The sequence below is a fragment of the Antedon mediterranea genome, chromosome 7 (assembly GCF_964355755.1).
Source record: "Antedon mediterranea chromosome 7, ecAntMedi1.1, whole genome shotgun sequence".
NCBI classification, from domain to species: Eukaryota; Metazoa; Echinodermata; class Crinoidea; order Comatulida; family Antedonidae; genus Antedon; species Antedon mediterranea.
The window spans coordinates 9,945,513-9,964,099 of NC_092676.1; the positions used below are offsets into that span (position 1 = coordinate 9,945,513).

General features: G+C 43.3%; 52 non-coding genes across 52 annotated transcripts; all 52 read left to right on the forward strand.

The window, feature by feature from the left end:
• Nucleotides 1-546: 546 nt before the first annotated feature.
• Trnag-gcc (transfer RNA glycine (anticodon GCC)) lies at nt 547-617 on the forward strand. Its single transcript has one exon. It is a non-coding gene; the product is annotated as a tRNA-Gly (tRNA).
• A 206-nt stretch (nt 618-823) lies between these two features.
• On the forward strand, nt 824-894 carry Trnag-gcc (transfer RNA glycine (anticodon GCC)). Its single transcript has one exon. It is a non-coding gene; the product is annotated as a tRNA-Gly (tRNA).
• A 138-nt stretch (nt 895-1,032) lies between these two features.
• On the forward strand, nt 1,033-1,103 carry Trnag-gcc (transfer RNA glycine (anticodon GCC)). The gene has a single exon. It is a non-coding gene; the product is annotated as a tRNA-Gly (tRNA).
• A 334-nt stretch (nt 1,104-1,437) lies between these two features.
• Nucleotides 1,438-1,508, forward strand: Trnag-gcc (transfer RNA glycine (anticodon GCC)). Its single transcript has one exon. It is a non-coding gene; the product is annotated as a tRNA-Gly (tRNA).
• Nucleotides 1,509-1,575: 67 nt separating this feature from the next.
• On the forward strand, nt 1,576-1,646 carry Trnag-gcc (transfer RNA glycine (anticodon GCC)). Its single transcript has one exon. It is a non-coding gene; the product is annotated as a tRNA-Gly (tRNA).
• Nucleotides 1,647-1,713: 67 nt separating this feature from the next.
• Nucleotides 1,714-1,784, forward strand: Trnag-gcc (transfer RNA glycine (anticodon GCC)). The gene has a single exon. It is a non-coding gene; the product is annotated as a tRNA-Gly (tRNA).
• A 196-nt stretch (nt 1,785-1,980) lies between these two features.
• Nucleotides 1,981-2,051, forward strand: Trnag-gcc (transfer RNA glycine (anticodon GCC)). Its single transcript has one exon. It is a non-coding gene; the product is annotated as a tRNA-Gly (tRNA).
• A 67-nt stretch (nt 2,052-2,118) lies between these two features.
• On the forward strand, nt 2,119-2,189 carry Trnag-gcc (transfer RNA glycine (anticodon GCC)). The gene has a single exon. It is a non-coding gene; the product is annotated as a tRNA-Gly (tRNA).
• A 334-nt stretch (nt 2,190-2,523) lies between these two features.
• Trnag-gcc (transfer RNA glycine (anticodon GCC)) lies at nt 2,524-2,594 on the forward strand. The gene has a single exon. It is a non-coding gene; the product is annotated as a tRNA-Gly (tRNA).
• Nucleotides 2,595-2,928: 334 nt separating this feature from the next.
• Nucleotides 2,929-2,999, forward strand: Trnag-gcc (transfer RNA glycine (anticodon GCC)). The gene has a single exon. It is a non-coding gene; the product is annotated as a tRNA-Gly (tRNA).
• A 67-nt stretch (nt 3,000-3,066) lies between these two features.
• Nucleotides 3,067-3,137, forward strand: Trnag-gcc (transfer RNA glycine (anticodon GCC)). The gene has a single exon. It is a non-coding gene; the product is annotated as a tRNA-Gly (tRNA).
• Nucleotides 3,138-3,204: 67 nt separating this feature from the next.
• Trnag-gcc (transfer RNA glycine (anticodon GCC)) lies at nt 3,205-3,275 on the forward strand. Its single transcript has one exon. It is a non-coding gene; the product is annotated as a tRNA-Gly (tRNA).
• A 1,638-nt stretch (nt 3,276-4,913) lies between these two features.
• Nucleotides 4,914-4,984, forward strand: Trnag-gcc (transfer RNA glycine (anticodon GCC)). The gene has a single exon. It is a non-coding gene; the product is annotated as a tRNA-Gly (tRNA).
• Nucleotides 4,985-6,187: 1,203 nt separating this feature from the next.
• Trnag-gcc (transfer RNA glycine (anticodon GCC)) lies at nt 6,188-6,258 on the forward strand. The gene has a single exon. It is a non-coding gene; the product is annotated as a tRNA-Gly (tRNA).
• A 206-nt stretch (nt 6,259-6,464) lies between these two features.
• Trnag-gcc (transfer RNA glycine (anticodon GCC)) lies at nt 6,465-6,535 on the forward strand. The gene has a single exon. It is a non-coding gene; the product is annotated as a tRNA-Gly (tRNA).
• A 138-nt stretch (nt 6,536-6,673) lies between these two features.
• Trnag-gcc (transfer RNA glycine (anticodon GCC)) lies at nt 6,674-6,744 on the forward strand. The gene has a single exon. It is a non-coding gene; the product is annotated as a tRNA-Gly (tRNA).
• A 334-nt stretch (nt 6,745-7,078) lies between these two features.
• On the forward strand, nt 7,079-7,149 carry Trnag-gcc (transfer RNA glycine (anticodon GCC)). The gene has a single exon. It is a non-coding gene; the product is annotated as a tRNA-Gly (tRNA).
• Nucleotides 7,150-7,216: 67 nt separating this feature from the next.
• On the forward strand, nt 7,217-7,287 carry Trnag-gcc (transfer RNA glycine (anticodon GCC)). Its single transcript has one exon. It is a non-coding gene; the product is annotated as a tRNA-Gly (tRNA).
• Nucleotides 7,288-7,354: 67 nt separating this feature from the next.
• On the forward strand, nt 7,355-7,425 carry Trnag-gcc (transfer RNA glycine (anticodon GCC)). Its single transcript has one exon. It is a non-coding gene; the product is annotated as a tRNA-Gly (tRNA).
• A 196-nt stretch (nt 7,426-7,621) lies between these two features.
• Trnag-gcc (transfer RNA glycine (anticodon GCC)) lies at nt 7,622-7,692 on the forward strand. The gene has a single exon. It is a non-coding gene; the product is annotated as a tRNA-Gly (tRNA).
• A 67-nt stretch (nt 7,693-7,759) lies between these two features.
• Trnag-gcc (transfer RNA glycine (anticodon GCC)) lies at nt 7,760-7,830 on the forward strand. Its single transcript has one exon. It is a non-coding gene; the product is annotated as a tRNA-Gly (tRNA).
• A 67-nt stretch (nt 7,831-7,897) lies between these two features.
• Nucleotides 7,898-7,968, forward strand: Trnag-gcc (transfer RNA glycine (anticodon GCC)). Its single transcript has one exon. It is a non-coding gene; the product is annotated as a tRNA-Gly (tRNA).
• A 196-nt stretch (nt 7,969-8,164) lies between these two features.
• Nucleotides 8,165-8,235, forward strand: Trnag-gcc (transfer RNA glycine (anticodon GCC)). Its single transcript has one exon. It is a non-coding gene; the product is annotated as a tRNA-Gly (tRNA).
• Nucleotides 8,236-8,302: 67 nt separating this feature from the next.
• On the forward strand, nt 8,303-8,373 carry Trnag-gcc (transfer RNA glycine (anticodon GCC)). Its single transcript has one exon. It is a non-coding gene; the product is annotated as a tRNA-Gly (tRNA).
• A 340-nt stretch (nt 8,374-8,713) lies between these two features.
• Nucleotides 8,714-8,784, forward strand: Trnag-gcc (transfer RNA glycine (anticodon GCC)). The gene has a single exon. It is a non-coding gene; the product is annotated as a tRNA-Gly (tRNA).
• A 205-nt stretch (nt 8,785-8,989) lies between these two features.
• Nucleotides 8,990-9,060, forward strand: Trnag-gcc (transfer RNA glycine (anticodon GCC)). The gene has a single exon. It is a non-coding gene; the product is annotated as a tRNA-Gly (tRNA).
• Nucleotides 9,061-9,264: 204 nt separating this feature from the next.
• Trnag-gcc (transfer RNA glycine (anticodon GCC)) lies at nt 9,265-9,335 on the forward strand. The gene has a single exon. It is a non-coding gene; the product is annotated as a tRNA-Gly (tRNA).
• A 205-nt stretch (nt 9,336-9,540) lies between these two features.
• Trnag-gcc (transfer RNA glycine (anticodon GCC)) lies at nt 9,541-9,611 on the forward strand. Its single transcript has one exon. It is a non-coding gene; the product is annotated as a tRNA-Gly (tRNA).
• A 204-nt stretch (nt 9,612-9,815) lies between these two features.
• On the forward strand, nt 9,816-9,886 carry Trnag-gcc (transfer RNA glycine (anticodon GCC)). The gene has a single exon. It is a non-coding gene; the product is annotated as a tRNA-Gly (tRNA).
• Nucleotides 9,887-9,953: 67 nt separating this feature from the next.
• On the forward strand, nt 9,954-10,024 carry Trnag-gcc (transfer RNA glycine (anticodon GCC)). Its single transcript has one exon. It is a non-coding gene; the product is annotated as a tRNA-Gly (tRNA).
• Nucleotides 10,025-10,358: 334 nt separating this feature from the next.
• Nucleotides 10,359-10,429, forward strand: Trnag-gcc (transfer RNA glycine (anticodon GCC)). The gene has a single exon. It is a non-coding gene; the product is annotated as a tRNA-Gly (tRNA).
• Nucleotides 10,430-10,763: 334 nt separating this feature from the next.
• Trnag-gcc (transfer RNA glycine (anticodon GCC)) lies at nt 10,764-10,834 on the forward strand. Its single transcript has one exon. It is a non-coding gene; the product is annotated as a tRNA-Gly (tRNA).
• A 138-nt stretch (nt 10,835-10,972) lies between these two features.
• Trnag-gcc (transfer RNA glycine (anticodon GCC)) lies at nt 10,973-11,043 on the forward strand. The gene has a single exon. It is a non-coding gene; the product is annotated as a tRNA-Gly (tRNA).
• Nucleotides 11,044-11,377: 334 nt separating this feature from the next.
• Nucleotides 11,378-11,448, forward strand: Trnag-gcc (transfer RNA glycine (anticodon GCC)). The gene has a single exon. It is a non-coding gene; the product is annotated as a tRNA-Gly (tRNA).
• Nucleotides 11,449-11,515: 67 nt separating this feature from the next.
• Nucleotides 11,516-11,586, forward strand: Trnag-gcc (transfer RNA glycine (anticodon GCC)). Its single transcript has one exon. It is a non-coding gene; the product is annotated as a tRNA-Gly (tRNA).
• Nucleotides 11,587-11,653: 67 nt separating this feature from the next.
• Nucleotides 11,654-11,724, forward strand: Trnag-gcc (transfer RNA glycine (anticodon GCC)). Its single transcript has one exon. It is a non-coding gene; the product is annotated as a tRNA-Gly (tRNA).
• Nucleotides 11,725-11,920: 196 nt separating this feature from the next.
• On the forward strand, nt 11,921-11,991 carry Trnag-gcc (transfer RNA glycine (anticodon GCC)). The gene has a single exon. It is a non-coding gene; the product is annotated as a tRNA-Gly (tRNA).
• Nucleotides 11,992-12,058: 67 nt separating this feature from the next.
• Nucleotides 12,059-12,129, forward strand: Trnag-gcc (transfer RNA glycine (anticodon GCC)). The gene has a single exon. It is a non-coding gene; the product is annotated as a tRNA-Gly (tRNA).
• A 67-nt stretch (nt 12,130-12,196) lies between these two features.
• Nucleotides 12,197-12,267, forward strand: Trnag-gcc (transfer RNA glycine (anticodon GCC)). Its single transcript has one exon. It is a non-coding gene; the product is annotated as a tRNA-Gly (tRNA).
• Nucleotides 12,268-12,463: 196 nt separating this feature from the next.
• Trnag-gcc (transfer RNA glycine (anticodon GCC)) lies at nt 12,464-12,534 on the forward strand. The gene has a single exon. It is a non-coding gene; the product is annotated as a tRNA-Gly (tRNA).
• A 67-nt stretch (nt 12,535-12,601) lies between these two features.
• Trnag-gcc (transfer RNA glycine (anticodon GCC)) lies at nt 12,602-12,672 on the forward strand. Its single transcript has one exon. It is a non-coding gene; the product is annotated as a tRNA-Gly (tRNA).
• A 340-nt stretch (nt 12,673-13,012) lies between these two features.
• Trnag-gcc (transfer RNA glycine (anticodon GCC)) lies at nt 13,013-13,083 on the forward strand. Its single transcript has one exon. It is a non-coding gene; the product is annotated as a tRNA-Gly (tRNA).
• Nucleotides 13,084-13,288: 205 nt separating this feature from the next.
• Trnag-gcc (transfer RNA glycine (anticodon GCC)) lies at nt 13,289-13,359 on the forward strand. Its single transcript has one exon. It is a non-coding gene; the product is annotated as a tRNA-Gly (tRNA).
• A 204-nt stretch (nt 13,360-13,563) lies between these two features.
• On the forward strand, nt 13,564-13,634 carry Trnag-gcc (transfer RNA glycine (anticodon GCC)). Its single transcript has one exon. It is a non-coding gene; the product is annotated as a tRNA-Gly (tRNA).
• Nucleotides 13,635-13,839: 205 nt separating this feature from the next.
• Trnag-gcc (transfer RNA glycine (anticodon GCC)) lies at nt 13,840-13,910 on the forward strand. Its single transcript has one exon. It is a non-coding gene; the product is annotated as a tRNA-Gly (tRNA).
• A 204-nt stretch (nt 13,911-14,114) lies between these two features.
• Nucleotides 14,115-14,185, forward strand: Trnag-gcc (transfer RNA glycine (anticodon GCC)). The gene has a single exon. It is a non-coding gene; the product is annotated as a tRNA-Gly (tRNA).
• A 67-nt stretch (nt 14,186-14,252) lies between these two features.
• On the forward strand, nt 14,253-14,323 carry Trnag-gcc (transfer RNA glycine (anticodon GCC)). The gene has a single exon. It is a non-coding gene; the product is annotated as a tRNA-Gly (tRNA).
• A 334-nt stretch (nt 14,324-14,657) lies between these two features.
• Trnag-gcc (transfer RNA glycine (anticodon GCC)) lies at nt 14,658-14,728 on the forward strand. Its single transcript has one exon. It is a non-coding gene; the product is annotated as a tRNA-Gly (tRNA).
• Nucleotides 14,729-15,062: 334 nt separating this feature from the next.
• Nucleotides 15,063-15,133, forward strand: Trnag-gcc (transfer RNA glycine (anticodon GCC)). Its single transcript has one exon. It is a non-coding gene; the product is annotated as a tRNA-Gly (tRNA).
• A 67-nt stretch (nt 15,134-15,200) lies between these two features.
• Trnag-gcc (transfer RNA glycine (anticodon GCC)) lies at nt 15,201-15,271 on the forward strand. The gene has a single exon. It is a non-coding gene; the product is annotated as a tRNA-Gly (tRNA).
• A 67-nt stretch (nt 15,272-15,338) lies between these two features.
• On the forward strand, nt 15,339-15,409 carry Trnag-gcc (transfer RNA glycine (anticodon GCC)). The gene has a single exon. It is a non-coding gene; the product is annotated as a tRNA-Gly (tRNA).
• A 1,640-nt stretch (nt 15,410-17,049) lies between these two features.
• Nucleotides 17,050-17,120, forward strand: Trnag-gcc (transfer RNA glycine (anticodon GCC)). The gene has a single exon. It is a non-coding gene; the product is annotated as a tRNA-Gly (tRNA).
• Nucleotides 17,121-18,587: the final 1,467 nt, after the last annotated feature.

Genomic DNA, 18,587 nt, shown 5'->3' on the forward strand with positions numbered 1-18,587 from the left:
TCTTTGGAAGTAGACATGGTATCAAGATATTTTTTCAGCATTTTAAATCTTGGATTATGTAGTTTCAGTATTTGTAGAAATCTCAATTTTGAAAATTTCGACTTATGTCTGGTTTCGCTTGCATGTGCCACATATCGAAGCTCACCTATAATGACCGGTGATTGCAAAACATATACGTGTAGCATCGGTGGTTCAGTGATAGAATTCTCGCCTGCCACGCGGGGGACCCTTTTCAAATTCCCGGCCGATGCATTTTTAGAATTGAATAATATTAAAGCTGCCCTATAAATGACCGGTGATTATGAACTATACACGTGTAGCACGTGTGGTTCCGTTTTAGAATTCTCGCCTGCCATACGTATCCGGGTAAAATTCCCGGCCGATGCATTTTTATAATGGAACAATATCAAAGCTAACCACACGTGTAGCGTCGGTGGTTCTGCCACACGTGGATCCGTGTAAAATTCCCGGACGATGCATTTTTAGAATGGAACAATATTAAAGCTGACCTAGGACTGACCAGTGAGTATAAATCATATACAGCTAGCTTCGGTGGTTCAGTGGTAGAATTCTCGCCTGCCACGCGGGGGACCCGGGTTCAATTCCCGGCCGATGCAGTTTTTTGTAATGGAATTATATCAAAGCTAACCTATAAATGACCGGTGATAATAAAGCATATACATGTAGCATCGGTTGTTCTGTTTTAGAAATCTCGCCTGCCACACGTAGAATCCGGGTAAAATTTCCAGCCGATGCATTTTTATAATGGAACAATATCGACGCTCTCCTATAATGACCGGTGATTATAAAACATATACGTGTAGCATCGGTGGTTCAGTGATAGAATTCTCGCCTGCCACGCGGGGGACCCGGGTTCAATTCACGGCTGGTGCATTTTTATAATGGAATAATATCAAAGGTGACCTGGAACTGACCAGTTATTATGAAGCATATTCGTGTAGCATCGGTAGATCAGTGGTAGTATTCTCGCCTACCACGCGGGTATTCTCGCCTACCAAGCATATTCGTGTGGCATCGGTGGTTCAGTGGTAGAATTCTCGCCTGCCACGCGCCGGATCCGGGTTCAATTCCCGGCCGATGCAATGGAATAATATCAAAGCTGACTTATAAATTACCGGTGATTATGAACTATACACGTGCAGCAGCAGTGGTTCTGTTTTAGAAATTTCGCCTGCCACAGGTAGAATCCGGGTTCAATTCCCGGTCGATGCAGTTTTGTAATGGAATAATATCAAAGCTGACTTATAAATTACCGGTGATTATGAACTATACACGTGTAGCATCAGTGGTTCTGTTTTAGAAATCTCGCCTGCCACACGTAGAATCCGGGTAAAATTTCCAGCCGATGCATTTTTATAATGGAACAATATCGACGCTCTCCTATAATGACCGGTGATTATAAAACATATACGTGTAGCATCGGTGGTTCAGTGGTAGAATTCTCGCCTGCCACGCGGGGGACCCGGGTTCAATTCCCGGCCGATGCATTTTTATAATGGAATAATATCAAAGCTGAACTAGGACTGACCAGTGATTATGAAGCATATTCGTGTAGCATCGGTGGTTCAGTGGTAGAATTCTCGCCTGCCACGCGAGGGACCCGGGTTCAATTCCCGGCCGATGCATTTTTAGAATGGAATAATATCAAAGGTGACCTAGGACTGACCAGTGATTATGAAGCATATTCGTGTGGCATCGGTGGTTCAGTGGTAGAATTCTTGCCTGCCACGCGCCGGATCCGGGTTCAATTCCCGGCCGATGCAATGGAATAATATCAAAGCTGACTTATAAATTACCGGTGATTATGAACTATACACGTGCAGCAGCAGTGGTTCTGTTTTAGAAATCTCGCCTGCCACAGGTAGAATCCGGGTAAAATTTCCAGCCGATGCATTTTTATAATGGAACAATATCGACGCTCTCCTATAATGACCGGTGATTATAAAACATATACGTGTAGCATCGGTGGTTCAGTGGTAGAATTCTCGCCTGCCACGCGGGGGACCCGGGTTCAATTCCCGGCCGATGCATTTTTATAATGGAATAATATCAAAGCTGAACTAGGACTGACCAGTGATTATGAAGCATATTCGTGTAGCATCGGTGGTTCAGTGGTAGAATTCTCGCCTGCCACGCGGGGGACCCGGGTTCAATTCCCGGCCGATGAATTTTTAGAATGGAATAATATCAAAGGTGACCTAGGACTGACCAGTGATTATGAAGCATATTCGTGTGGCATCGGTGGTTCAGTGGTAGAATTCTCGCCTGCCACGCGCCGGATACGGGTTCAATTCTCGGCCGATGCAATGGAATAATATCAAAGCTGACTTATAAATTACCGGTGATTATGAACTATACACGTGCAGCATCAGTGGTTCTGTTTTAGAAATCTCGCCTGCCACACGTAGAATCCGGGTAAAATTTCCAGCCGATGCATTTTTATAATGGAACAATATCGACGCTCTCCTATAATGACCGGTGATTATAAAACATATACGTGTAGCATCGGTGGTTCAGTGGTAGAATTCTCGCCTGCCACGCGGGGGACCCGGGTTCAATTCCCGGCCGATGCATTTTTATAATGGAATAATATCAAAGCTGACCTAGGACTGACCAGTGATTATGAAGCATATTCGTGTGGCATCGGTGGTTCAGTGGTAGAATTCTCGCCTGCCACGCGCCGGATACGGGTTCAATTCTCGGCCGATGCAATGGAATAATATCAAAGCTGACTTATAAATTACCGGTGATTATGAACTATACACGTGCAGCATCAGTGGTTCTGTTTTAGAAATCTCGCCTGCCACACGTAGAATCCGGGTAAAATTTCCAGCCGATGCATTTTTATAATGGAACAATATCGACGCTCTCCTATAATGACCGGTGATTATAAAACATATACGTGTAGCATCGGTGGTTCAGTGGTAGAATTCTCGCCTGCCACGCGGGGGACCCGGGTTCAATTCCCGGCCGATGCATTTTTATAATGGAATAATATCAAAGCTGACCTAGGACTGACCAGTGATTATGAAGCATATTCGTGTAGCATCGGTGGTTCAGTGGTAGAATTCTCGCCTGCCACGCGGGGGACCCGGGTTCAATTCCCGGCCGATGCATTTTTAGAATGGAATAATATCAAAGGTGACCCAGGACTGACCAATGATTATGAAGCATGTTCGTGAAGCATCAGTCGTTCAGTGGTAGAATTCTCGCCTGCCACGCGGGGGACCCGGGTTCAATTCCCGGCCGATGCATTTTTATAATGGAATAATATCAAATGTGACCTAGTACTGACCAGTGATTATGAAGCATATTCGTGTAGCATCGGTGGTTCAGTGGTAGAATTCTCGCCTGCCACGCGGGTGACCTTGGTTCAATTCTCGGCCGATGCATTTTTATAATGGAATAATATAAAAGGTGACCTATGAATTACCAGTGATTATGAAGCATATTCGTTTAGCATCGGTTGTTCAGTGACCTAGGACTGACCAGTGATTAGACCTAAAAAAAAATAGTTTGTTTGCTGTCATCCGCCGCCCCTAATTTCGCCAAAAATTTGGGGCGGAGATAAGAAAAAAATTTGTTTACGTTGAGGGCGCTTTTAAAAAAAAAGTTTTTTTATGATTTTTTTTGGCCGAAAAGGTTTAAAAATCGAGTGTGTGAGGATGAAACAATAAAAATAATAACGTAGCGTATATTTCGGTGTATAATCGCACTTTTGACACGCAAATTTAACCTTATACACCGAACATAAATGCCTCAACACACAGATATCGCCACCTCGTTGGCTAGGCCTGGGCTTTTTAAGGTAAGGCCTACTAGGCCTAGCCTAGGCCTATAAGTATTACTAAAGAGTAGGCCTAGCCTAGCTACAGTGTACTAGCGTAACAGCAACCTGCTAGTTTTCTAGGCATTTTAGCGTGATTTTGTACTAAATATGATGACAAGATTTGTTCATTATATGGAGCTGTTTTAGGCGCTCCGATAAAATTTCATTTGTAAACGTTTACGATTGGAATAGTATTATAGTTATATGCACGACCGTCGTACCCCCAGCCCTTCTTGGCAACCACATGGTGTACAGTATTCGACTAGTATATTCTCCAGTTGATTATAGCATAGACCTAGCGTACACACTTCTAGGATACATAGATACTAATCGAATACGATTGTCCGTGAAAACGTGCGCCTCTCGATAAATCGAGCGAGGCTAGCCCACACACACGTGCGGTCATGCACTCGATGTTGCGGGTGCGAAACTCATGAATAACAAGTTAGAAAGAACTGACAGAATGGGGGACTTCCCTTCATGTTGAGGCTGGGCGCGGCCGTCTTATACATCGACGATATACAAAATACCGATATTTTACTCTCAGTTAGGGGTGCGTCTTATACACAGGTGCGACTTATACACCGAAATATACGGTACACTAACTTCTAAAATATTTAATTAGGCCTGCTAACAACGACCTTCTGTGTAGTAGGCCTAGCCTAGGCTAGTTTAGACACGGGGCCTAACGCGCCCAAAACAGAATTAAAGTGTGAAACAAATTATGAATAGATGTTTGAGCTCGTTGTTTTATTCAGTGTGTTTTGTTACTCTCAAATTCACGTACAATTAACAGAGAAATTAACATTAAAAAAAAAAAAAAAAAAAACTTTTTTCCACCCGCCCCCCCCCCCCCTACCAAAACAAAAACTTGACAGAAAACAAATTTTTTTTTTTTTTAGGCCTTATGAAGCATATTCGTGTAGCATCGGTGGTTCAGTGATAGAATTCTCGCCTGCCACGCGGGGGACTCGGGTTCAATTCACGGCTGGTGCATTTTTATAATGGAATAATATCAAAGGTGACCTAGGACTGACCAGTGATTATGAAACATATTCGTGTAGCATCGGTGGTTCAGTGGTAGAATTTTCGCCTGCCATGCGGGGCACCCGGGTTAAATTCCCGGCCGATGCATTTTTAGAATGGAATAATATCAAAGCTGACCTATAAATGACCGGTGATTATGAACTATACACGTGTAGCATCGGTGGTTCTGTTTTAGAAATCTCGCCTGCCACACGTGGAATCCGGGTAAAATTTCCAGCCGATGCATTTTTATAATGGAACAATATGTGGCACATGCAAGCGAAATCGGACATAAGTTGCATTTGTAGATTTGGAGAAACAACCAAAAACATTAAAAGGCTGAAAAATTACATTTTTTAATTTTTACAGAAAATAATAGCTGAAACAATATTTATTTACATTACCTTGGTGTTTTTCTATTTTGAGACAAATAAATAGATACATTTTAAGATTTCGTGTAGTATGTTGGTTAAAAAGATAGTGTAAATTATGAATGATTTTCATAAAACCTATCATGTTTTATGCTTAAATTGAAAGTGTTCCATTGAGTTAATTTCAATGAAAATTTTGCATAATAATAGAACAATAGTTAATTAAGGAAGGTGCGAAGTTTCATTGAAATAAAACAATTAGAATACCCTTTTGCTAAGGCTTAAACTTAGACGTCCTGTTTATTTTTTTGTAGTTGTCGTTTCCTGTTACTTAACTTTAAAAGCATTTTTCTCAAAACACTGATTGTAACAACCAAAACTTTAGACTAAGATATCTTTGGAAGTAGACATGGTATCAAGATATTTTTTCAGCATTTTAAATCTTGGATTATGTAGTTTCAGTATTTGTAGAAATCTCAATTTTGAAAATTTCGACTTATGTCTGGTTTCGCTTGCATGTGCCACATATCGAAGCTCACCTATAATGACCGGTGATTGCAAAACATATACGTGTAGCATCGGTGGTTCAGTGATAGAATTCTCGCCTGCCACGCGGGGGACCCTTTTCAAATTCCCGGCCGATGCATTTTTAGAATTGAATAATATTAAAGCTGCCCTATAAATGACCGGTGATTATGAACTATACACGTGTAGCACGTGTGGTTCCGTTTTAGAATTCTCGCCTGCCATACGTATCCGGGTAAAATTCCCGGCCGATGCATTTTTATAATGGAACAATATCAAAGCTAACCACACGTGTAGCGTCGGTGGTTCTGCCACACGTGGATCCGTGTAAAATTCCCGGACGATGCATTTTTAGAATGGAACAATATTAAAGCTGACCTAGGACTGACCAGTGAGTATAAATCATATACAGCTAGCTTCGGTGGTTCAGTGGTAGAATTCTCGCCTGCCACGCGGGGGACCCGGGTTCAATTCCCGGCCGATGCAGTTTTTTGTAATGGAATTATATCAAAGCTAACCTATAAATGACCGGTGATAATAAAGCATATACATGTAGCATCGGTTGTTCTGTTTTAGAAATCTCGCCTGCCACACGTAGAATCCGGGTAAAATTTCCAGCCGATGCATTTTTATAATGGAACAATATCGACGCTCTCCTATAATGACCGGTGATTATAAAACATATACGTGTAGCATCGGTGGTTCAGTGATAGAATTCTCGCCTGCCACGCGGGGGACCCGGGTTCAATTCACGGCTGGTGCATTTTTATAATGGAATAATATCAAAGGTGACCTGGAACTGACCAGTTATTATGAAGCATATTCGTGTAGCATCGGTAGATCAGTGGTAGTATTCTCGCCTACCACGCGGGTATTCTCGCCTACCAAGCATATTCGTGTGGCATCGGTGGTTCAGTGGTAGAATTCTCGCCTGCCACGCGCCGGATCCGGGTTCAATTCCCGGCCGATGCAATGGAATAATATCAAAGCTGACTTATAAATTACCGGTGATTATGAACTATACACGTGCAGCAGCAGTGGTTCTGTTTTAGAAATTTCGCCTGCCACAGGTAGAATCCGGGTTCAATTCCCGGTCGATGCAGTTTTGTAATGGAATAATATCAAAGCTGACTTATAAATTACCGGTGATTATGAACTATACACGTGTAGCATCAGTGGTTCTGTTTTAGAAATCTCGCCTGCCACACGTAGAATCCGGGTAAAATTTCCAGCCGATGCATTTTTATAATGGAACAATATCGACGCTCTCCTATAATGACCGGTGATTATAAAACATATACGTGTAGCATCGGTGGTTCAGTGGTAGAATTCTCGCCTGCCACGCGGGGGACCCGGGTTCAATTCCCGGCCGATGCATTTTTATAATGGAATAATATCAAAGCTGAACTAGGACTGACCAGTGATTATGAAGCATATTCGTGTAGCATCGGTGGTTCAGTGGTAGAATTCTCGCCTGCCACGCGAGGGACCCGGGTTCAATTCCCGGCCGATGCATTTTTAGAATGGAATAATATCAAAGGTGACCTAGGACTGACCAGTGATTATGAAGCATATTCGTGTGGCATCGGTGGTTCAGTGGTAGAATTCTTGCCTGCCACGCGCCGGATCCGGGTTCAATTCCCGGCCGATGCAATGGAATAATATCAAAGCTGACTTATAAATTACCGGTGATTATGAACTATACACGTGCAGCAGCAGTGGTTCTGTTTTAGAAATCTCGCCTGCCACAGGTAGAATCCGGGTAAAATTTCCAGCCGATGCATTTTTATAATGGAACAATATCGACGCTCTCCTATAATGACCGGTGATTATAAAACATATACGTGTAGCATCGGTGGTTCAGTGGTAGAATTCTCGCCTGCCACGCGGGGGACCCGGGTTCAATTCCCGGCCGATGCATTTTTATAATGGAATAATATCAAAGCTAAACTAGGACTGACCAGTGATTATGAAGCATATTCGTGTAGCATCGGTGGTTCAGTGGTAGAATTCTCGCCTGCCACGCGGGGGACCCGGGTTCAATTCCCGGCCGATGAATTTTTAGAATGGAATAATATCAAAGGTGACCTAGGACTGACCAGTGATTATGAAGCATATTCGTGTGGCATCGGTGGTTCAGTGGTAGAATTCTCGCCTGCCACGCGCCGGATCCGGGTTCAATTCTCGGCCGATGCAATGGAATAATATCAAAGCTGACTTATAAATTACCGGCGATTATGAACTATACACGTGCAGCATCAGTGGTTCTGTTTTAGAAATCTCGCCTGCCACACGTAGAATCCGGGTAAAATTTCCAGCCGATGCATTTTTATAATGGAACAATATCGACGCTCTCCTATAATGACCGGTAATTATAAAACATATACGTGTAGCATCGGTGGTTCAGTGGTAGAATTCTCGCCTGCCACGCGGGGGACCCGGGTTCAATTCCCGGCCGATGCATTTTTATAATGTAATAATATCAAAGCTGACCTAGGACTGACCAGTGATTATGAAGCATATTCGTGTAGCATCGGTGGTTCAGTGGTAGAATTCTCGCCTGCCACGCGGGGGACCCGGGTTCAATTCCCGGCCGATGCATTTTTATAATGGAATAATATCAAAGGTAACCTAGGACTGACCAGTGATTATGAAGCATATTCGTGTAGCATCGTGGTAGAATTCTCGCCTGCCTGCCACGCGCCGGATCCGGGTTCAATTCCCGGCCGATGCAGTTTTGTAATGGAATAATATCAAAGCTGACTTATAAATTACCGGTGATTATGAACTATACACGTGCAGCATCAGCAGTGGTTCTGTTTTAGAAATCTCGCCTGCCACACGTAGAATCCGGGTAAAATTTCCAGCCGATGCATTTTTATAATGGAACAATATCGACGCTCTCCTATAATGACCGGTGATTATAAAACATATACGTGTAGCATCGGTGGTTCAGTGATAGAATTCTCGCCTGCCACGCGGGGGACCCGGGTTCAATTCACGGCTGGTGCATTTTTATAATGGAATAATATCAAAGGTGACCTGGAACTAACCAGTTATTATGAAGCATATTCGTGTAGCATCGGTGGATCAGTGGTAGTATTCTCGCCTGCCACGCGGGGGACCCGGGTTCAATTCCCGGCCGATGTATTTTTAGAATGGAATAATATCAAAGGTGACCTAGGACTGACCAGTGATTATGAAGCATATTCGTGTGGCATCGGTGGTTCAGTGGTAGAATTCTCGCCTGCCACGCGCCGGATCCGGGTTCAATTCCCGGTCGATGCAGTTTTGTAATGGAATAATATCAAAGCTGACTTATAAATTACCGGTGATTATGAACTATACACGTGTAGCATCAGTGGTTCTGTTTTAGAAATCTCGCCTGCCACACGTAGAATCCGGGTAAAATTTCCAGCCGATGCATTTTTATAATGGAACAATATCGACGCTCTCCTATAATGACCGGTGATTATAAAACATATACGTGTAGCATCGGTGGTTCAGTGATAGAATTCTCGCCTGCCACGCGGGGGACCCGGGTTCAATTCACGGCTGGTGCATTTTTATAATGGAATAATATCAAAGGTGACCTGGAACTGACCAGTTATTATGAAGCATATTCGTGTAGCATCGGTGGATCAGTGGTAGTATTCTCGCCTGCCACGCGGGGGACCCGGGTTCAATTCCCGGCCGATGTATTTTTAGAATGGAATAATATCAAAGGTGACCTAGGACTGACCAGTGATTATGAAGCATATTCGTGTGGCATCGGTGGTTCAGTGGTAGAATTCTCGCCTGCCACGCGCCGGATCCGGGTTCAATTCCCGGTCGATGCAGTTTTGTAATGGAATAATATCAAAGCTGACTTATAAATTACCGGTGATTATGAACTATACACGTGTAGCATCAGTGGTTCTGTTTTAGAAATCTCGCCTGCCACACGTAGAATCCGGGTAAAATTTCCAGCCGATGCATTTTTATAATGGAACAATATCGACGCTCTCCTATAATGACCGGTGATTATAAAACATATACGTGTAGCATCGGTGGTTCAGTGGTAGAATTCTCGCCTGCCACGCGGGGGACCCGGGTTCAATTCCCGGCCGATGCATTTTTATAATGGAATAATATCAAAGCTGAACTAGGACTGACCAGTGATTATGAAGCATATTCGTGTAGCATCGGTGATTCAGTGGTAGAATTCTCGCCTGCCACGCGGGGGACCCGGGTTCAATTCCCGGCCGATGCATTTTTAGAATGGAATAATATCAAAGGTGACCTAGGACTGACCAGTGATTATGAAGCATATTCGTGTGGCGTCGGTGGTTCAGTGGTAGAATTCTCGCCTGCCACGCGCCGGATACGGGTTCAATTCTCGGCCGATGCAATGGAATAATATCAAAGCTGACTTATAAATTACCGGTGATTATGAACTATACACGTGCAGCATCAGTGGTTCTGTTTTAGAAATCTCGCCTGCCACACGTAGAATCCGGGTAAAATTTCCAGCCGATGCATTTTTATAATGGAACAATATCGACGCTCTCCTATAATGACCGGTGATTATAAAACATATACGTGTAGCATCGGTGGTTCAGTGGTAGAATTCTCGCCTGCCACGCGGGGGACCCGGGTTCAATTCCCGGCCGATGCATTTTTATAATGGAATAATATCAAAGCTGACCTAGGACTGACCAGTGATTATGAAGCATATTCGTGTGGCATCGGTGGTTCAGTGGTAGAATTCTCACCTGCCACGCGCCGGATACGGGTTCAATTCTCGGCCGATGCAATGGAATAATATCAAAGCTGACTTATAAATTACCGGTGATTATGAACTATACACGTGCAGCATCAGTGGTTCTGTTTTAGAAATCTCGCCTGCCACACGTAGAATCCGGGTAAAATTTCCAGCCGATGCATTTTTATAATGGAACAATATCGACGCTCTCCTATAATGACCGGTGATTATAAAACATATACGTGTAGCATCGGTGGTTCAGTGATAGAATTCTCGCCTGCCACGCGGGGGACCCGGGTTCAATTCACGGCTGGTGCATTTTTATAATGGAATAATATCAAAGGTGACCTGGAACTGACCAGTTATTATGAAGCATATTCGTGTAGCATCGGTAGATCAGTGGTAGTATTCTCGCCTACCACGCGGGTATTCTCGCCTACCAAGCATATTCGTGTGGCATCGGTGGTTCAGTGGTAGAATTCTCGCCTGCCACGCGCCGGATCCGGGTTCAATTCCCGGCCGATGCAATGGAATAATATCAAAGCTGACTTATAAATTACCGGTGATTATGAACTATACACGTGCAGCAGCAGTGGTTCTGTTTTAGAAATTTCGCCTGCCACAGGTAGAATCCGGGTTCAATTCCCGGTCGATGCAGTTTTGTAATGGAATAATATCAAAGCTGACTTATAAATTACCGGTGATTATGAACTATACACGTGTAGCATCAGTGGTTCTGTTTTAGAAATCTCGCCTGCCACACGTAGAATCCGGGTAAAATTTCCAGCCGATGCATTTTTATAATGGAACAATATCGACGCTCTCCTATAATGACCGGTGATTATAAAACATATACGTGTAGCATCGGTGGTTCAGTGGTAGAATTCTCGCCTGCCACGCGGGGGACCCGGGTTCAATTCCCGGCCGATGCATTTTTATAATGGAATAATATCAAAGCTGAACTAGGACTGACCAGTGATTATGAAGCATATTCGTGTAGCATCGGTGGTTCAGTGGTAGAATTCTCGCCTGCCACGCGAGGGACCCGGGTTCAATTCCCGGCCGATGCATTTTTAGAATGGAATAATATCAAAGGTGACCTAGGACTGACCAGTGATTATGAAGCATATTCGTGTGGCATCGGTGGTTCAGTGGTAGAATTCTTGCCTGCCACGCGCCGGATCCGGGTTCAATTCCCGGCCGATGCAATGGAATAATATCAAAGCTGACTTATAAATTACCGGTGATTATGAACTATACACGTGCAGCAGCAGTGGTTCTGTTTTAGAAATCTCGCCTGCCACAGGTAGAATCCGGGTAAAATTTCCAGCCGATGCATTTTTATAATGGAACAATATCGACGCTCTCCTATAATGACCGGTGATTATAAAACATATACGTGTAGCATCGGTGGTTCAGTGGTAGAATTCTCGCCTGCCACGCGGGGGACCCGGGTTCAATTCCCGGCCGATGCATTTTTATAATGGAATAATATCAAAGCTAAACTAGGACTGACCAGTGATTATGAAGCATATTCGTGTAGCATCGGTGGTTCAGTGGTAGAATTCTCGCCTGCCACGCGGGGGACCCGGGTTCAATTCCCGGCCGATGAATTTTTAGAATGGAATAATATCAAAGGTGACCTAGGACTGACCAGTGATTATGAAGCATATTCGTGTGGCATCGGTGGTTCAGTGGTAGAATTCTCGCCTGCCACGCGCCGGATCCGGGTTCAATTCTCGGCCGATGCAATGGAATAATATCAAAGCTGACTTATAAATTACCGGCGATTATGAACTATACACGTGCAGCATCAGTGGTTCTGTTTTAGAAATCTCGCCTGCCACACGTAGAATCCGGGTAAAATTTCCAGCCGATGCATTTTTATAATGGAACAATATCGACGCTCTCCTATAATGACCGGTAATTATAAAACATATACGTGTAGCATCGGTGGTTCAGTGGTAGAATTCTCGCCTGCCACGCGGGGGACCCGGGTTCAATTCCCGGCCGATGCATTTTTATAATGTAATAATATCAAAGCTGACCTAGGACTGACCAGTGATTATGAAGCATATTCGTGTAGCATCGGTGGTTCAGTGGTAGAATTCTCGCCTGCCACGCGGGGGACCCGGGTTCAATTCCCGGCCGATGCATTTTTATAATGGAATAATATCAAAGGTAACCTAGGACTGACCAGTGATTATGAAGCATATTCGTGTAGCATCGTGGTAGAATTCTCGCCTGCCTGCCACGCGCCGGATCCGGGTTCAATTCCCGGCCGATGCAGTTTTGTAATGGAATAATATCAAAGCTGACTTATAAATTACCGGTGATTATGAACTATACACGTGCAGCATCAGCAGTGGTTCTGTTTTAGAAATCTCGCCTGCCACACGTAGAATCCGGGTAAAATTTCCAGCCGATGCATTTTTATAATGGAACAATATCGACGCTCTCCTATAATGACCGGTGATTATAAAACATATACGTGTAGCATCGGTGGTTCAGTGATAGAATTCTCGCCTGCCACGCGGGGGACCCGGGTTCAATTCACGGCTGGTGCATTTTTATAATGGAATAATATCAAAGGTGACCTGGAACTAACCAGTTATTATGAAGCATATTCGTGTAGCATCGGTGGATCAGTGGTAGTATTCTCGCCTGCCACGCGGGGGACCCGGGTTCAATTCCCGGCCGATGTATTTTTAGAATGGAATAATATCAAAGGTGACCTAGGACTGACCAGTGATTATGAAGCATATTCGTGTGGCATCGGTGGTTCAGTGGTAGAATTCTCGCCTGCCACGCGCCGGATCCGGGTTCAATTCCCGGTCGATGCAGTTTTGTAATGGAATAATATCAAAGCTGACTTATAAATTACCGGTGATTATGAACTATACACGTGTAGCATCAGTGGTTCTGTTTTAGAAATCTCGCCTGCCACACGTAGAATCCGGGTAAAATTTCCAGCCGATGCATTTTTATAATGGAACAATATCGACGCTCTCCTATAATGACCGGTGATTATAAAACATATACGTGTAGCATCGGTGGTTCAGTGATAGAATTCTCGCCTGCCACGCGGGGGACCCGGGTTCAATTCACGGCTGGTGCATTTTTATAATGGAATAATATCAAAGGTGACCTGGAACTGACCAGTTATTATGAAGCATATTCGTGTAGCATCGGTGGATCAGTGGTAGTATTCTCGCCTGCCACGCGGGGGACCCGGGTTCAATTCCCGGCCGATGTATTTTTAGAATGGAATAATATCAAAGGTGACCTAGGACTGACCAGTGATTATGAAGCATATTCGTGTGGCATCGGTGGTTCAGTGGTAGAATTCTCGCCTGCCACGCGCCGGATCCGGGTTCAATTCCCGGTCGATGCAGTTTTGTAATGGAATAATATCAAAGCTGACTTATAAATTACCGGTGATTATGAACTATACACGTGTAGCATCAGTGGTTCTGTTTTAGAAATCTCGCCTGCCACACGTAGAATCCGGGTAAAATTTCCAGCCGATGCATTTTTATAATGGAACAATATCGACGCTCTCCTATAATGACCGGTGATTATAAAACATATACGTGTAGCATCGGTGGTTCAGTGGTAGAATTCTCGCCTGCCACGCGGGGGACCCGGGTTCAATTCCCGGCCGATGCATTTTTATAATGGAATAATATCAAAGCTGAACTAGGACTGACCAGTGATTATGAAGCATATTCGTGTAGCATCGGTGATTCAGTGGTAGAATTCTCGCCTGCCACGCGGGGGACCCGGGTTCAATTCCCGGCCGATGCATTTTTAGAATGGAATAATATCAAAGGTGACCTAGGACTGACCAGTGATTATGAAGCATATTCGTGTGGCGTCGGTGGTTCAGTGGTAGAATTCTCGCCTGCCACGCGCCGGATACGGGTTCAATTCTCGGCCGATGCAATGGAATAATATCAAAGCTGACTTATAAATTACCGGTGATTATGAACTATACACGTGCAGCATCAGTGGTTCTGTTTTAGAAATCTCGCCTGCCACACGTAGAATCCGGGTAAAATTTCCAGCCGATGCATTTTTATAATGGAACAATATCGACGCTCTCCTATAATGACCGGTGATTATAAAACATATACGTGTAGCATCGGTGGTTCAGTGGTAGAATTCTCGCCTGCCACGCGGGGGACCCGGGTTCAATTCCCGGCCGATGCATTTTTATAATGGAATAATATCAAAGCTGACCTAGGACTGACCAGTGATTATGAAGCATATTCGTGTGGCATCGGTGGTTCAGTGGTAGAATTCTCACCTGCCACGCGCCGGATACGGGTTCAATTCTCGGCCGATGCAATGGAATAATATCAAAGCTGACTTATAAATTACCGGTGATTATGAACTATACACGTGCAGCATCAGTGGTTCTGTTTTAGAAATCTCGCCTGCCACACGTAGAATCCGGGTAAAATTTCCAGCCGATGCATTTTTATAATGGAACAATATCGACGCTCTCCTATAATGACCGGTGATTATAAAACATATACGTGTAGCATCGGTGGTTCAGTGGTAGAATTCTCGCCTGCCACGCGGGGGACCCGGGTTCAATTCCCGGCCGATGCATTTTTATAATGGAATAATATCAAAGCTGACCTAGGACTGACCAGTGATTATGAAGCATATTCGTGTAGCATCGGTGGTTCAGTGGTAGAATTCTCGCCTGCCACGCGGGGGACCCGGGTTCAATTCCCGGCCGATGCATTTTTAGAATGGAATAATATCAAAGGTGACCCAGGACTGACCAATGATTATGAAGCATGTTCGTGAAGCATCAGTCGTTCAGTGGTAGAATTCTCGCCTGCCACGCGGGGGACCCGGGTTCAATTCCCGGCCGATGCATTTTTATAATGGAATAATATCAAATGTGACCTAGTACTGACCAGTGATTATGAAGCATATTCGTGTAGCATCGGTGGTTCAGTGGTAGAATTCTCGCCTGCCACGCGGGTGACCTTGGTTCAATTCTCGGCCGATGCATTTTTATAATGGAATAATATAAAAGGTGACCTATGAATTACCAGTGATTATGAAGCATATTCGTTTAGCATCGGTTGTTCAGTGACCTAGGACTGACCAGTGATTAGACCTAAAAAAAAATAGTTTGTTTGCTGTCATCCGCCGCCCCTAATTTCGCCAAAAATTTGGGGCGGAGATAAGAAAAAAATTTGTTTACGTTGAGGGCGCTTTTAAAAAAAAAGTTTTTTTATGATTTTTTTTGGCCGAAAAGGTTTAAAAATCGAGTGTGTGAGGATGAAACAATAAAAATAATAACGTAGCGTATATTTCGGTGTATAATCGCACTTTTGACACGCAAATTTAACCTTATACACCGAACATAAATGCCTCAACACACAGATATCGCCACCTCGTTGGCTAGGCCTGGGCTTTTTAAGGTAAGGCCTACTAGGCCTAGCCTAGGCCTATAAGTATTACTAAAGAGTAGGCCTAGCCTAGCTACAGTGTACTAGCGTAACAGCAACCTGCTAGTTTTCTAGGCATTTTAGCGTGATTTTGTACTAAATATGATGACAAGATTTGTTCATTATATGGAGCTGTTTTAGGCGCTCCGATAAAATTTCATTTGTAAACGTTTACGATTGGAATAGTATTATAGTTATATGCACGACCGTCGTACCCCCAGCCCTTCTTGGCAACCACATGGTGTACAGTATTCGACTAGTATATTCTCCAGTTGATTATAGCATAGACCTAGCGTACACACTTCTAGGATACATAGATACTAATCGAATACGATTGTCCGTGAAAACGTGCGCCTCTCGATAAATCGAGCGAGGCTAGCCCACACACACGTGCGGTCATGCACTCGATGTTGCGGGTGCGAAACTCATGAATAACAAGTTAGAAAGAACTGACAGAATGGGGGACTTCCCTTCATGTTGAGGCTGGGCGCGGCCGTCTTATACATCGACGATATACAAAATACCGATATTTTACTCTCAGTTAGGGGTGCGTCTTATACACAGGTGCGACTTATACACCGAAATATACGGTACACTAACTTCTAAAATATTTAATTAGGCCTGCTAACAACGACCTTCTGTGTAGTAGGCCTAGCCTAGGCTAGTTTAGACACGGGGCCTAACGCGCCCAAAACAGAATTAAAGTGTGAAACAAATTATGAATAGATGTTTGAGCTCGTTGTTTTATTCAGTGTGTTTTGTTACTCTCAAATTCACGTACAATTAACAGAGAAATTAACATTAAAAAAAAAAAAAAAAAAAACTTTTTTCCACCCGCCCCCCCCCCCCCCTACCAAAACAAAAACTTGACAGAAAACAAATTTTTTTTTTTTTTTAGGCCTTATGAAGCATATTCGTGTAGCATCGGTGGTTCAGTGATAGAATTCTCGCCTGCCACGCGGGGGACTCGGGTTCAATTCACGGATGGTGCATTTTTATAATGGAATAATATCAAAGGTGACCTAGGACTGACCAGTGATTATGAAACATATTCGTGTAGCATCGGTGGTTCAGTGGTAGAATTTTCGCCTGCCATGCGGGGCACCCGGGTTAAATTCCCGGCCGATGCATTTTTAGAATGGAATAATATCAAAGCTGACCTATAAATGACCGGTGATTATGAACTATACACGTGTAGCATCGGTGGTTCTGTTTTAGAAATCTCGCCTGCCACACGTGGAATCCGGGTAAAATTTCCAGCCGATGCATTTTTATAATGGAACAATATGTGGCACATGCAAGCGAAATCGGACATAAGTTGCATTTGTAGATTTGGAGAAACAACCAAAAACATTAAAAGGCTGAAAAATTACATTTTTTAATTTTTACAGAAAATAATAGCTGAAACAATATTTATTTACATTACCTTGGTGTTTTTCTATTTTGAGACAAATAAATAGATACATTTTAAGATTTCGTGTAGTATGTTGGTTAAAAAGATAGTGTAAATTATGAATGATTTTCATAAAACCTATCATGTTTTATGCTTAAATTGAAAGTGTTCCATTGAGTTAATTTCAATGAAAATTTTGCATAATAATAGAACAATAGTTAATTAAGGAAGGTGCGAAGTTTCATTGAAATAAAACAATTAGAATACCCTTTTGCTAAGGCTTAAACTTAGACGTCCTGTTTATTTTTTTGTAGTTGTCGTTTCCTGTTACTTAACTTTAAAAGCATTTTTCTCAAAACACTGATTGTAACAACCAAAACTTTAGACTAAGATATCTTTGGAAGTAGACATGGTATCAAGATATTTTTTCAGCATTTTAAATCTTGGATTATGTAGTTTCAGTATTTGTAGAAATCTCAATTTTGAAAATTTCGACTTATGTCTGGTTTCGCTTGCATGTGCCACATATCGAAGCTCACCTATAATGACCGGTGATTGCAAAACATATACGTGTAGCATCGGTGGTTCAGTGATAGAATTCTCGCCTGCCACGCGGGGGACCCTTTTCAAATTCCCGGCCGATGCATTTTTAGAATTGAATAATATTAAAGCTGCCCTATAAATGACCGGTGATTATGAACTATACACGTGTAGCACGTGTGGTTCCGTTTTAGAATTCTCGCCTGCCATACGTATCCGGGTAAAATTCCCGGCCGATGCATTTTTATAATGGAACAATATCAAAGCTAACCACACGTGTAGCGTCGGTGGTTCTGCCACACGTGGATCCGTGTAAAATTCCCGGACGATGCATTTTTAGAATGGAACAATATTAAAGCTGACCTAGGACTGACCAGTGAGTATAAATCATATACAGCTAGCTTCGGTGGTTCAGTGGTAGAATTCTCGCCTGCCACGCAGAGGACCCGGGTTTAACTCCCGGCCGATGCAGTTTTTTGTAATGGAATTATATCAAAGCTAACCTATAAATGACCGGTGATAATAAAGCATATACATGTAGCATCGGTTGTTCTGTTTTAGAAATCTCGCCTGCCACACTTGGAATCCGGGTAAAATTTCCAGCCGATGCATTTTTATAATGGAACAATATCGAAGCTCACCTATAATGACCGGTGATTGTAAA